At 31.1% G+C, this 12,566-nt stretch overlaps 1 protein-coding gene across 1 annotated transcript in view; it reads right to left on the bottom strand.

The window, feature by feature from the left end:
• Positions 1–12,566, bottom strand: part of LOC113178419 (TSC22 domain family protein 1-like) — a gene marked incomplete at its 5' end in the record, with an annotated part of 97,521 nt that overhangs the window by 15,450 nt on the left and 69,505 nt on the right. The window contains 1 exon segment of the mRNA XM_077795481.1: positions 1,485–1,656.

Here is a 12,566-nt window from a genome sequence, read left to right as displayed (position 1 = left end):
CAACAGCAACAAGGCCATGACTCCAGGGCTCAAGGGCATCCTCCTCTAGCCTAGCTACCTTCAGATTCCTTGTGACCTGGTCGGGCCCTGGCAGAATAAGACTCATCAGCGCACCCCCTAGTATTTAATAGGTGCTTTTTATTAGATAGTGATGTTCCCAATTTTTCCTATATTGTTGAGATTTTTATTATGAATCAATGAATGTTCATTTTTTCCAAATAATTTTTATGCTTTTCTTGGGATGATCATTTAAAGGAACAAATAATACTAATTCTACATGAACGTGAAAGTGGGGAGACACTTTTCAACCCATTTTATGGCCAGCACTATCCTGACACTAAAATTAGATATTCCATAAGAAAAAAGTATACACCAATATCACTCATGGACATGGGTATAAAAGTTCTCAACAAAATGTTCCCAGACTCTCAAAATAATTACCAAGAGCATATCATCAGCAATAAAAAAGGATAATATATTACAACTAAGAGTAGCTTATCCTTATATTTCCAAGCCATTCAAAAGTCAATCAATTAATTGATTAAAAAACTATTAATAGATTAAATGACTGTTTCTAAATAGTGTTGTCAATTGTTTTAATGACATATAAGCTTATATAACTGGAAACTCATTCTGTGATTTTAGTGCTAATGGGCCTTATTCCTAGATGACCTTCATATAACTATAAAATACATCTAAGAAATGGCTAGTTTTAACCCAAATCTTTGTGATTCTTTATTCTCAATGTGTCTCTAATTAATATCTTTCTATTTCCATGGCTGAACAATTTATTAAAAAGGAGTTGCTCTTTTTTTTTCCTGCCCCTTCAATTGATCACTATCAGAAGGAGACCTCATCACAATAGGGAAAGATGTGTGTAGCTATAACCTTGTATTAATTATCCTAATCCTATCTTCTTTCTTGAACTCATTGGCATTAAATTAATTTGGATTTAAGTTAAACTTGGGCTTGGTGGTATCAAAGGAAACCCTTATTGAGAGCTGGACTCAGTATTCCTTCTCCTTCCTGGAATTTAGTTATTTTTTCAATAATAGCTTTTGGGATAAAATTTGTTAATCATTCATGTTATTTTTTTTCCTCTTTGTGTATCTCTGCCTTCCATTCTCCACTGCTCTTGTCAGGAAAGTTAGGACAAGGTTTAAATTCTATTCCACGTAGCACTCATTTACTAGGCAAGTGAGAAAAGTTAGGGTACTAGTGGTAGTGTCACAAAATACCCCCAAAGAGTTAGGAAACCTGGAAATTAGTGACCCTGAACTTGTGTATCTGCTATGTTCCACCATCTTATATATAATAGATACTGGTACACTTTAACAAAAAGGACAGGATATTGGTGATTTAATTATGTTAGTCACCTTAGTTATTGTGTTGTAACAAATTACTAAAAATTATGGCTCAGAACAACAATTAGCATTTATTATCTTAGACAGTTTGTGTGGATCAAGTACTTGAGAGCAGCCTACCTGGGTGGCTGTGGCTCAGTGTCTCTAATGAGGCTTGTTGAAGTCATCTGGAGACTTGACTAAGGATAAAGAATCTTCTTCCAAGTTGGCACAGTCGGCAGGTGGCCGCTCCTTACCATGTGGACTCCTTCGTATTGTTCATTGAGTGTCTTCCTGGCATGGCAGTGAGCTTCTGGAAAACAAATGATCCATGTTGTGATGATTTCCATGACCTAGCCTTAGAAGTCACATGCCATCTTTTCCTGAATTCCTTTTAGGCAGACATACCACACATCTTCAGTGTGAGAAGATGTTACACAAGGGCATGCTTAACAGGAGAGGAAGTCAGAATTTCACCATCCACTTTCCAGCATCAATCTAAAAATGAAGACATTCAAACAGAGACTGGATCACACACTGGGAAGCTGGTGTTGAGAACAGCATCGTTAATGTAGGAAGAAAACTTATACCACTTTGTAGGCAATCATGCTGAAATTGTCAAAATTTAACTGGAGATGAACTGGAATGGAGTATTCATGAAAGGTACTCAAAGGTGATTTTGAGAGGTCTGAAAAATTTGTAGTTCAAAGGATTGTGCCATCTTTCAAAAGATTATGAATTTTTGAAAGGCAGAAAGTCTGAGGGTAATAAATCACCAATACAAGGCAAACCATGAATAAAAAATGATCTCATGGAAACAGATGGAGAAATTCTCATCTCCAGCAGCAAAAGATCAGAAAAATGTGAGGATTATTCCTTTGATGATTCATATTCTAATCCCTTGATAACAGCATTCACCAATCCTCACTGTAGAATTGTTACCCTTTCTGTATTATATAGTACTGTTTTGAAAAATACCACACATTTTCAAAGTTCCAACTATTATGTCTATAGAACTGAACCCCTAAATCATATATCCATATCTGATTATTATGAGTTGAATTTTCCTTGCCCAGTATCCTATAAAACATTTTTACTTAAATACTAAGGTCAAAAATGTCAGAAATAGATTTTAAAAAATTTTACCCTCAGGTGCTCACCTTATTCTCTTTTAATATTCTCTTAACTGCAGCTCAAAATCTAAGAGTATTATGGGGTCTTGAAAGCTCGTGCAGTTATTTTAATCCTCCATTGTCTTCAATTCCTTCCTGAATCAGTCAACAAATTCTCTCTATTTTAAACTTTCTGGATCTATTCTCAATGCCACTAATTATTCTAGCAATTTTAATATGACATTCTGGTTTGCAAAAAGTCATTAATAACTATGCTTTAAAATAAAACTAAAATTATTAAGTACTAATTTGGAATTAGCAATATGATGATAGGTAATTTTTTTCCTTAAGGAATAGGTGAGAACCCCAAAGTTATGGTGAACACAGAAAGAGTCTGTTCAACATAGTAAAATTTGTAAAAAGCAAAATTCAAAATATATGTAAATGAGATGTATGTATGCCTCATATCATAGAAGCTCAAAAGTGAAATTATCAAGCGTTATTCATGAATTTTTAAAATTTGCCAGACATTCAGAAATTTGGAATAGGTAACAATTATAAGTGTGCTCTGCATATAATGGCAAAAATGTATTTATTGATGCAAATTAAATATTTAATTTTTAATATCTACTTATCCTATTACAGAATCTACATCCTAATTGATGGATTATATTATGGCTTAAAACTTAGTAAAGTCAAATGTTCTGTTCAGATTTGATCTTTGGGTACAAAGTTTTTTTTGTTGTTTTGTTTTTCTTCTTTTAATTGTAGATGGACACAAAAGGTTTCTTTTATTTATTTATTTTTATGTGGTGCTGAGGATCGAACCCATGCCTCATATGTACTAGGCAAGTGCTCTACCACTGAGCCATAACCCCAGCCCCAGGGTACAAAGATTTTGATCATTTTTGAGGAAATGAATGCTACTATTTTGTGTATTATTTAAGAACAGTTACCACGTTTCCCGTTCCTTTAAAAACAAACACTAATTTAGTCACTTCATTGCGCAAATCCAACTTTGAAATAAAATATCTACACCCAGCATTATAACATGTAGAAAAGAGAAAATTGTTTTCAGATAGGCACAGACCTCGCTATGATTAGACGGCATCTTAGTATTCCCTTAAAAAATATACAAGAAACTTAAGTGAAGGATATAAGTCGGGTGAAGAATCAGCAATGTCATATTGTTTAATGCTATGACCCAACTAATGTAGATGAGAACTCATGTCATTTGGTATCATTCATCTGTCGATTTCAACTTATGCAACCCTTATTCCCCTGATATACAAAGTTTTCCTACTGTAAAGCAAAGTTTTTCCAATATTGTGATTACAAGCCACTAAAGATATTTTTTTTTTCTGGGACTAAAGATCAAACCGGGAACACTCTATGATTCAGCGATACACACAGTCTTTTTTATTTGTTATTTTTGAGACAGGCTCTTACTGTGTTTCTGAAGCTGACCTTGAACTTACTATCCTCTTGCCTTAGTGTCTCAAGTCCCTGAAAGTTTAGGCATGCACCACTTCACCTGGCCATGATATTTTATTCACATCAACCGCTTTGGTTCTTAATCAACTGTGATAAACTATTTCCTTGCTTCTGCTTAATCGTTAATATTTCAATAAAAACAAATAATACATACTGAGTATCTGGTAAATACACTATTTTCAGTATTATATACTATTCGCATTGAATTTTTGATAAAACTCAGTGAATCTTTTTTATCTATATTTTAAAAAATAAGGAAGAAAAGTTGTACTGTTCAAAATTCAGCAATGATTGCACATTAAAAGGAACACACCTAAGAAATGTGGTGGAACTAAATTTTTTAAATATGTAGAATATACCAGAGTCTTTACCTAAAACTACTACACTACTGTGCACAAGTAACTTTTGTTAATTAAAACAGTCGTCAGCACAGCATATTTAAAAACCACAGTAAAGGAAATGTTCTTAAAACACACTTTATAACATGCATAGCAATTGATCCAAACAAAATAATTATTTTCTAACAGAATTATTTGGCTATAGGTATATTCCATATATAACAAATATAAAAATTCTATAAATATTTACTTCAATTTTGTTTTTAAATATCCTAAAATTAATGAATATGTTTTCTTAAGTGTCTCTGAATCAATGGACATATTTTCTTAGAAAAATATTTGTATCTAGAGAGTGAACAAATTAGGGCCTGAGAGACTTAGAATATTTATACTGGAGTAAACAAACAAACCAAAGGTGACACTCTTTTTTTTTTTAATATTTTTTTAGTTGTCAATGGATCCTTATTTTATTTATTTATATGTGGTGCTGAGATAAACCCAGTGCCTCACACATGCTAGGCAAATGCTCTGCCACTGAGCCACAACCCCAGCCCCAAAGGTAAACTCTTAAAACACAAAATAAAAATGAATGTTGTCAAAATGACAGAAAATGTAAAAACACAATGTAAAGACAGTGGAATTAAATACAATATTCAAAACATATTTATGTTCTCAAAATATTTTTGATCATTTGAGAGTATGATATACAAATTTGGCACCCTCCTTGAGAGCTAATTAAATATAAACTTGAAATACCGTGATTAAATTAAATGTTTCATATAGGTAGGAAAACCGAGGGTATTCTAACCTCAATTAATGATTTCTGTAAGTGAAAAGCTTGAAAAACTAGGTGAATTAGATTTTTCTGTGACTTACTTAAAAGAAAATTAAGATATCCAATTCTTTAAAAAAGTTTCTCTATTTTCTAACCTGTTTAAATACTCCTTACAATGGATCGAAAGTTTCTATTACCCTAAATTCATGTGTTGAAACTCTAACCCACAATGTAATTAATGGTAATAGAAGGTGAGACCTTTGATCGGTAACTATAGTTAGTTTATGTCATTAGAATGGGAACTTTGTTACATCATGAGTAGCTTTATTAAAAAAAGAAAGAGACCTCTCTCATCACCATGTAAGAAAGCAGAGAGAAAGAGCTATTGGTAAGACAAGAAGGGAGCTGTCACAAAAGAGAACTGTGCCATCTAGATATTGGAATTCTAGCCTGAAGAAGTACAAGAAAATAAATTTCAATTGTTTGAGCCAACTAGTTTTCTGTATGATATAACAGCCTGAGCTGACTAATATCTTTCCCATTAAATAAATAAATATGGTGTTTTGTTATCATTTAGATAAGTATAATATATACAATTCAAATAACTCAGGATGGTTATATATGAGTATATAAATATGGTCGTATATCTAACTAGCTAGCCTCTCTATTAAACCAATAAACTATTTATAATTTAGTAAAAAATAGTAGAGAAAAATCTACTAAAATTAACTAGTGAATATCAAATTGTAATCATCCATAAAAAGTGATTTTTAGTATATACAGTCTGAGGCACTGGCCTAAAACTAGGAATAGAATGTCCATCCTTGGTTCTCTGCTAGCATTTACAATTCTGTGAATGAGAAAAAGCATGCCAGCTTCTCAATGGAAGATGATGTAAACCAGCCATCCCACTCCTCATCACTCAAACAGTATATTCAGAATGACACCGAGTCTGTGGAGTAATTCAGTTTTCAGGAGTTGTCTAGAATGGATGAATGGAAACAGCATCATGAATGGGGGAAATGAGTGGAAATTTTCTATGCAGAGTGGCTCATGATGAGGGAAATCATGAGCATTCTAAAGAAGACATGATTATGATATAAATCCCTACATATCATTTGGTTTATTGTGCACTGAATTATTTAGGACACATTTTTAGCACCACAGACTAGGTCCTAGGGAGGGGTAAAATAAGGCAATAGAAAAGGAAATGAGATGATTGATAGTATTAAAAGGAACATGTCACTCTGTGAGGTTTAACCTATTTAATTACAAGTTTTAATTCTGCAAATGTTTCAATGAAATTAACACAGATGCATTAAAGTAATTTGGAAATCTAACCCAGAGATATATACATTCATATGATTATATATTATTATATTATCATGCTAAAATTATTATTATATCAATATACTATTATATAGTTATATGCTATATCTAAGTTTTTATAGGTGTTCCACATCTGTCCTGATGAGATAATAATTCATTGGATAGGAACACTAGGATATTTGAACAAAATGGTTAGAAGGTGGTTGAGGAGTAATGTGATCAAAACTGAAGTTATTGAAGGATTCTATCACCATTAGTCAATAACAAGATCTTGGACATGACCCGGGAGAAAGCAGCTAAGGCAGAAACAGATGGCAACATCATTAAAGATAACAGGTGATTTGGGTAGGAGGATGATAGAGAAAAATTCGAAGGGAAGATCAAAGCATGAGAAGAAAAGCCAGGAATTTTGAAAGATTAGTCAGATATTAAAAATTGCCAAGAATTATGAAGAAGCACTAGGGAGGATGGCAGTGATGTAGACATTAAATTTTGTATAATAAGAGAAAGTGACCCAGTTTTTATATTATGAATCTTGAAGAAGATTGTAGTATATTGTACTAATTTAATCACTTAATCCAAAGTGCTAACAAAACTATACACCTGATATTTGTTAGAGGAATTTTCTAGTGTAAAGGGAATTCTTAATACATACATGGGATAGAACCACATGACATGCTTGGAAATATGGAATGTGACTAAAAGCAATTGACTTCTGCAGTTACGTCTTTCCCTCTTTTTGAGTGAATGACATCATAAGGGCTGTCCTTTCAATTGTTCATTTAAAATAAAACAATCAGCAAATTAGGAATCAAGGAAGAAATTAATAAACCTTTCAAAATATATATTTGAAAACTCAAGAGTTAACCTCAAATTTAACAATGATTGCTATTCCCTAAGATACAGAATTAAAGAAAGATGTCTGCTCCTGCCACTTTCATTCGGTTTAGATCCTACACAGTGGATGAGTCTTAAAAATAATTATAAGGACTATATAGAAACAAATTGAACTGTTTTATTCCCATACTATGGAGTTAAGTTCATAGACGAGCCAGTGGATTTAGAAGCATACAGCAAAAACTAAATTTAGCAAACCCAAGAGTTAGAAGCTAAATATAGGAAAATCATTTGTTTCTAGGCATTAAGGAAGAAAAGGAAATGGCTCTAAGAGAGATACTGATAGAAGAAAAGCAAGGACTACTTTAGGATTGAGGAAATGTTCTGTGACATCATCCATATGGTAATAGGACAGCAGGATGCATTTAAGAAAACTCATTGGTATTTTACTCCATAAGATCCACTCCTTTTATTGTTTAAGATACCTAGGTCTTTTTTAGAAAGAAAACAATTTAAAATCCAATGAAGAGAGCTGGGTTGTGGCTCAGTGGTAGAGCCCTTGCCTCATATGTATGAGGCACGGGGTTTGATTCTCAGAACCACATATAAATAAATGAATAAAATAAAGGTCCATCAACAACTAAATTTTTTTTAAAAAATCCAATAAAGAACTAAATAGTTTATATTAAATAAGTGATCTTTAAAAATATTGAAGTAGAAAATAAATTTGAATTCAAAGACCTTATTTATAGTAACAAATGAAAAAAAATATTCCACAATTAGATGATATTTTTTAAATTGTTCTTAAGAAAATTAAAATATTTGAGTTAAATGTATACTTTACTGGTGTGTGGCACACACACCTCCCAATGTCTACTCCACTCATCCAACAGCATTTATTTTATAACTTGATAAGAAAATAATAAAGCTCACTGTACTGTAAAAGCAAATGTGTAACTGTAGGCTACAAGGAAATTCTGAAAATATAATGATACTGGAGATTTTTGATATTCAAAATTATTATTAAACTACTGTGAGTACTTGAAAACTTTGGCACTACTAAAATTTATAAAGTGAAATAATTAGAGATTGTTTAAATATTTGGAAAGTGTGGTAGGCTAAATGTCCTATGAAAGGTAACCAAGTTCTAACTGCTGAAATTTGTTGATGTTTCCTTATAAGACAAAGGAGACTTAGTAGGTAAAATTAATTTAAAGATCATGAGAAGTAAAGTTTGTCCTGGATTTTCCAAATGCTTCTAGTAAAATCCCAAGGGGCTTCCTAAGAGGGAGGCAGGAACTTTCAATGAATAGTTATATTCCTTGGGATGGAGGAAGCAAGAAGTAAGAGAAAAACAAGAATGGGACCATAAGTCAAGGAATGTATACTGCCACCAGAAGCTTGCAATGGGAAGGAATGTAATCTTCCCTAAAGCCTGTAGAGCAGTTCAATTTTATCACCTCCTGGATTTTAGATGTCTCACCTCTAGAATTAATTTTATATGTATAATTCCTCTTTATTTTTCTTTTTATCAAGCTACTAAGTTTATAGTAATTAATTCAACAACAATGTAAAACTAATAAAGATTTGTATGTTTTAATATTCCTATAGACAGGAAACAAAAATGACAATGAAAATTTATGGGATTTTTTTTCCTGTATATATTGGAGCACAAAAGAGTTTTTAAAGGAAAGGAGCTAAAACAATTATGGCAAACATTTTCACTTTGACAAGTCTTCCAGGTATCAATGTGGTGTTTTTTTTTATTATTATTTACATTGCATATTTTATAATAAAAAGATAAAATTGTATATCATAAATAATGACTACTATTAAGAAAAATGGAGAACTACTGACAGAGAATAAGAGAAATAATCTTAGGTATGGTGGTCAGGAACAAATATGTCTTTGAAGAATGTCAGTTAAATTGGAAAAGAGTAGGGATGAGTTTTCTAAGTTAAAAGAGTAAAAGAAACACAGGATTAATAAGGAGTAATGAAAAAAGGAAAGCATGGTCCATATAAAAATCCAGAAATTATCAAGACTAAAAAGCCATAGAGAAACATATTTGAAAATATGTTAAAGAGTTTGTAAAATTATAAAAAGTATTATAAAGGGGGAGGGAGATAGTTGAATTTTTACTTTATAAATTATTATACCTGCTATGTGTTGTCATGTATGAAATATAGCGTATCATGGATGAAATGTAGGAGTCTGTTGTAGCACTTTAATTAAGAGAAGATGAAAGTTGATATAGGAATGCAGTAGAGAGGAAAAATAAATGAAAATAAATTTGTGCACATGTGAAAAAGTTGACAGTCTTTGCTGATGAATTAGATGAGGGACTGAGGGGAATGGGCAAGAAATAATATGTCTCTGCTGACAATCTAATCTTTTTCTTTAAGAAAATATATGGAGTGTTTGGTTTATTGTAATAATATTTTGTCTTGAATTAAAAATCAGAAGAATGTGTATTCTGCTTCATTTGCTTTAACTTAATTTTATAAAATTTATTTTGTCATTGGCTATGTTTATAAACAGAATTTCTTTTTTATTATAAAGTCAAAACGTACGAGTTGCATTAATGTGAAAATATATACTATACATAGGTTTAACATAAAATTTTTGATTCTTGTCACTGTTTCCTAAAATTTTCTTTTATGTTTTAAACTGATTATTTGGTTATTTTGAAAAGCATTATAAATCTGTAAACTTGGATGTTCAATACAAAGGAAACATTTTTCAAAATTTAAAATATATATGAAGTTATTTCAGTGTATAATCAAGCATTTCTAGACAGGATATATCTAATATTTCTGTGACTTGTTTTCTTTTTACATTCCCCCAAATTTTTTCTCAATTATTATCTAAATATGTGTTGATTTGAGTAGAACTATGCTGAAGGATTTTTGCCAATATTTTTGTTTTTTTAGAAAAAAGGCTAATCGTTGTCAGCTTCAGTATTCATAAAATTAAACAAAGCAACTGTTTACAAATTAAACTTTATTAATATAGCTATGGAAGTTCCTAATGCATATTTGTGCTCTATTTAATTTTGTAATGAGAACATTAAAGGTAAGCTCTGGTTCAAATAATTACCATAATTATATAAAATAATTTTAAATGGGTACAAACTAATTAGTTCATTAAAATCATTAGTATCTCAGTATGTTTAACACAAAGCTGTTATTTATCTCAAATAACGTTTTGAAAATGTTTGGATAATTTGAAAATATTTGAAAAAAATATTATCAGATGTTTTCTTTCAGTAACTATATTCAGAAAATACTCGATTGAGAAACAATGTTGCAATCCAAAAGGTAAACTTTGTTTTTTTGCTGGTGGCTTTGCCAATGAAAACTTGAAAATGGAGTTATCTGACTGTGTATGCATCCCTTTATCACACAATTTCAGAATTGCATCTTTTTCTTTTTTTCATTCATTAATTCTTTTTTTTTTTTTTTTTGGTGTGGTGACACAGTCATTTGATGTTTCTTGTCCTTTTTTCCATTGGCTAGGGTAGCAAATTTCAATTAACAATACTTTGGTTTATTTAACAGGGAAAGCTAGTAGGGGGAGGGAGAGAGAGAGAGAGAGAGAGAGAGAGAGAGAGAGAGAGAGAGAGAGAGAGAGAGAGAGAGAGAGAGAGAGAGAGAGAAGGAGGGAAGGAGGGAAGGAAGAAGGAAAGTCAGGCAAAGGTCTGAACTTCTTATTCTTCCATCAGTTATTCATGTCTCTGGAGTCTTATATGGATGATGTAGATGCAAGAACAGATGCATGTTACACACGTAGTGCTTGTGTTTCATAGCTTAAAAATTCTGAATGGAATGAACCCTCATCTTTTATAAAGGACATTAAGTAATCATGCTGCCTGAGAGGGAGATATTATCTTCTTTTGCTTTCCAAGAATTGAATCCACCCTCTGCTCCAGATTAAGACATTAACTTTATCTTTCAGGGCTATCGGCTGTGCAAGCATCTTTAAAAGAAAGTCTCAAACAAAAATTGCCAATGCCTTTGCTGACAAAATTTACAGAAATAAATCTCGGGAAAATTTTTTCAAGAAATCTACCTGATAAATGACAATACCCTTCACTAAATATAAATTCGTTACATAGGGCTTGTGACTATTGTTAATATAGTGATACTATTTCAGAGGATATATATTAAATTCTATGTTCTCTTTGTTTTATGGTTTAGGTAAATTACTAAACCTTTTTAATTTTATTTAATTTTATTTTCTCCACATTTGAATGGGAAAAATTGTATATGTTAATCATCCCCCCCAAAAATATTATCAAATTCACTCTAATAATGTATGTCAAAAATTATGTGAATATATTTCTGTTTTTAGCTATATAAATTAATTAGGGCTGACTTAATTTTCTGTTTGTACAATTAAAATGATTTTTTAAACAATTGCTAATTTATATGTATCATACTGAAAATTATTTTGGACATTAATCATTAACCTTCGAAATTTTTTATTTACAAAATACTTATAAAAAACAAATTATACTTATTTCTGTTTATAAGTGCCCTTAAAAACATTCTATTACTAATTTCAGAATAATCCTTCTACATTATTCACCAACACTAGTGTCCAAAACTAGCAGAATTTAACTGTCAGAAATATTTTTTTTCCATGAGTATATGTATCTCTGCTCTACTTAGTTTATTATATTATATAACTTTACTGCAGGAAAATTGAATAAAGAATAAATTTCAGGTATATATTTTCTTGTTAGAAGCAAACTGTTTTATAAATATTTGTTTTTAGATTACTGCCAAATTAATAAAACCTTGGGGTGTGTAGAAAATTGAAATGATAGACTATTAGAAGTCTTATTATTTTTTACCTTTTCCTTTTTCCTTTGTAGTTTTCACAATAAGAGAAAACATATGACACTTGACTTTAAGAGTTTGGCTGATTTTTCCTTAACATAATGTTTGCAAATTTCATCTATTTTTCTTGAAAATAACAATTCCATCCTTCTTAATGATTAATAGATATTCACCTGGTTGTATGCTTTTCTTTATTCAAATGTTTTTGTTATGTTTTATTTTAATTTTTTAATTTTAATTTGTTATATATGACAGCAGAATGCACTAAAATTCATATCACACTTATAGGGCACAGTTTTACATGTCTCTGGTTGTACATAAATTAGAATCACACCATTTGTGTCTGCATACATATATTTAGGGTAATGAATAGCATCTAGGTTGGTTCCATAGTTTAACTACTGTAAATTGTGCTGTAATAAACATCAATGTGGCTGTGTCCTTACCTAATGCTGTTTTTAAGTCCCTTGGATATAAACCAAGGAGTGGGATAG

The sequence above is a fragment of the Urocitellus parryii genome, chromosome 2, assembly GCF_045843805.1.
Source record: "Urocitellus parryii isolate mUroPar1 chromosome 2, mUroPar1.hap1, whole genome shotgun sequence".
NCBI classification, from domain to species: domain Eukaryota; kingdom Metazoa; phylum Chordata; class Mammalia; order Rodentia; family Sciuridae; genus Urocitellus; species Urocitellus parryii.
The sequence above is the reverse complement of the archived record's forward strand: the minus strand, read 5'-3'. Positions and strand labels throughout refer to the sequence as shown.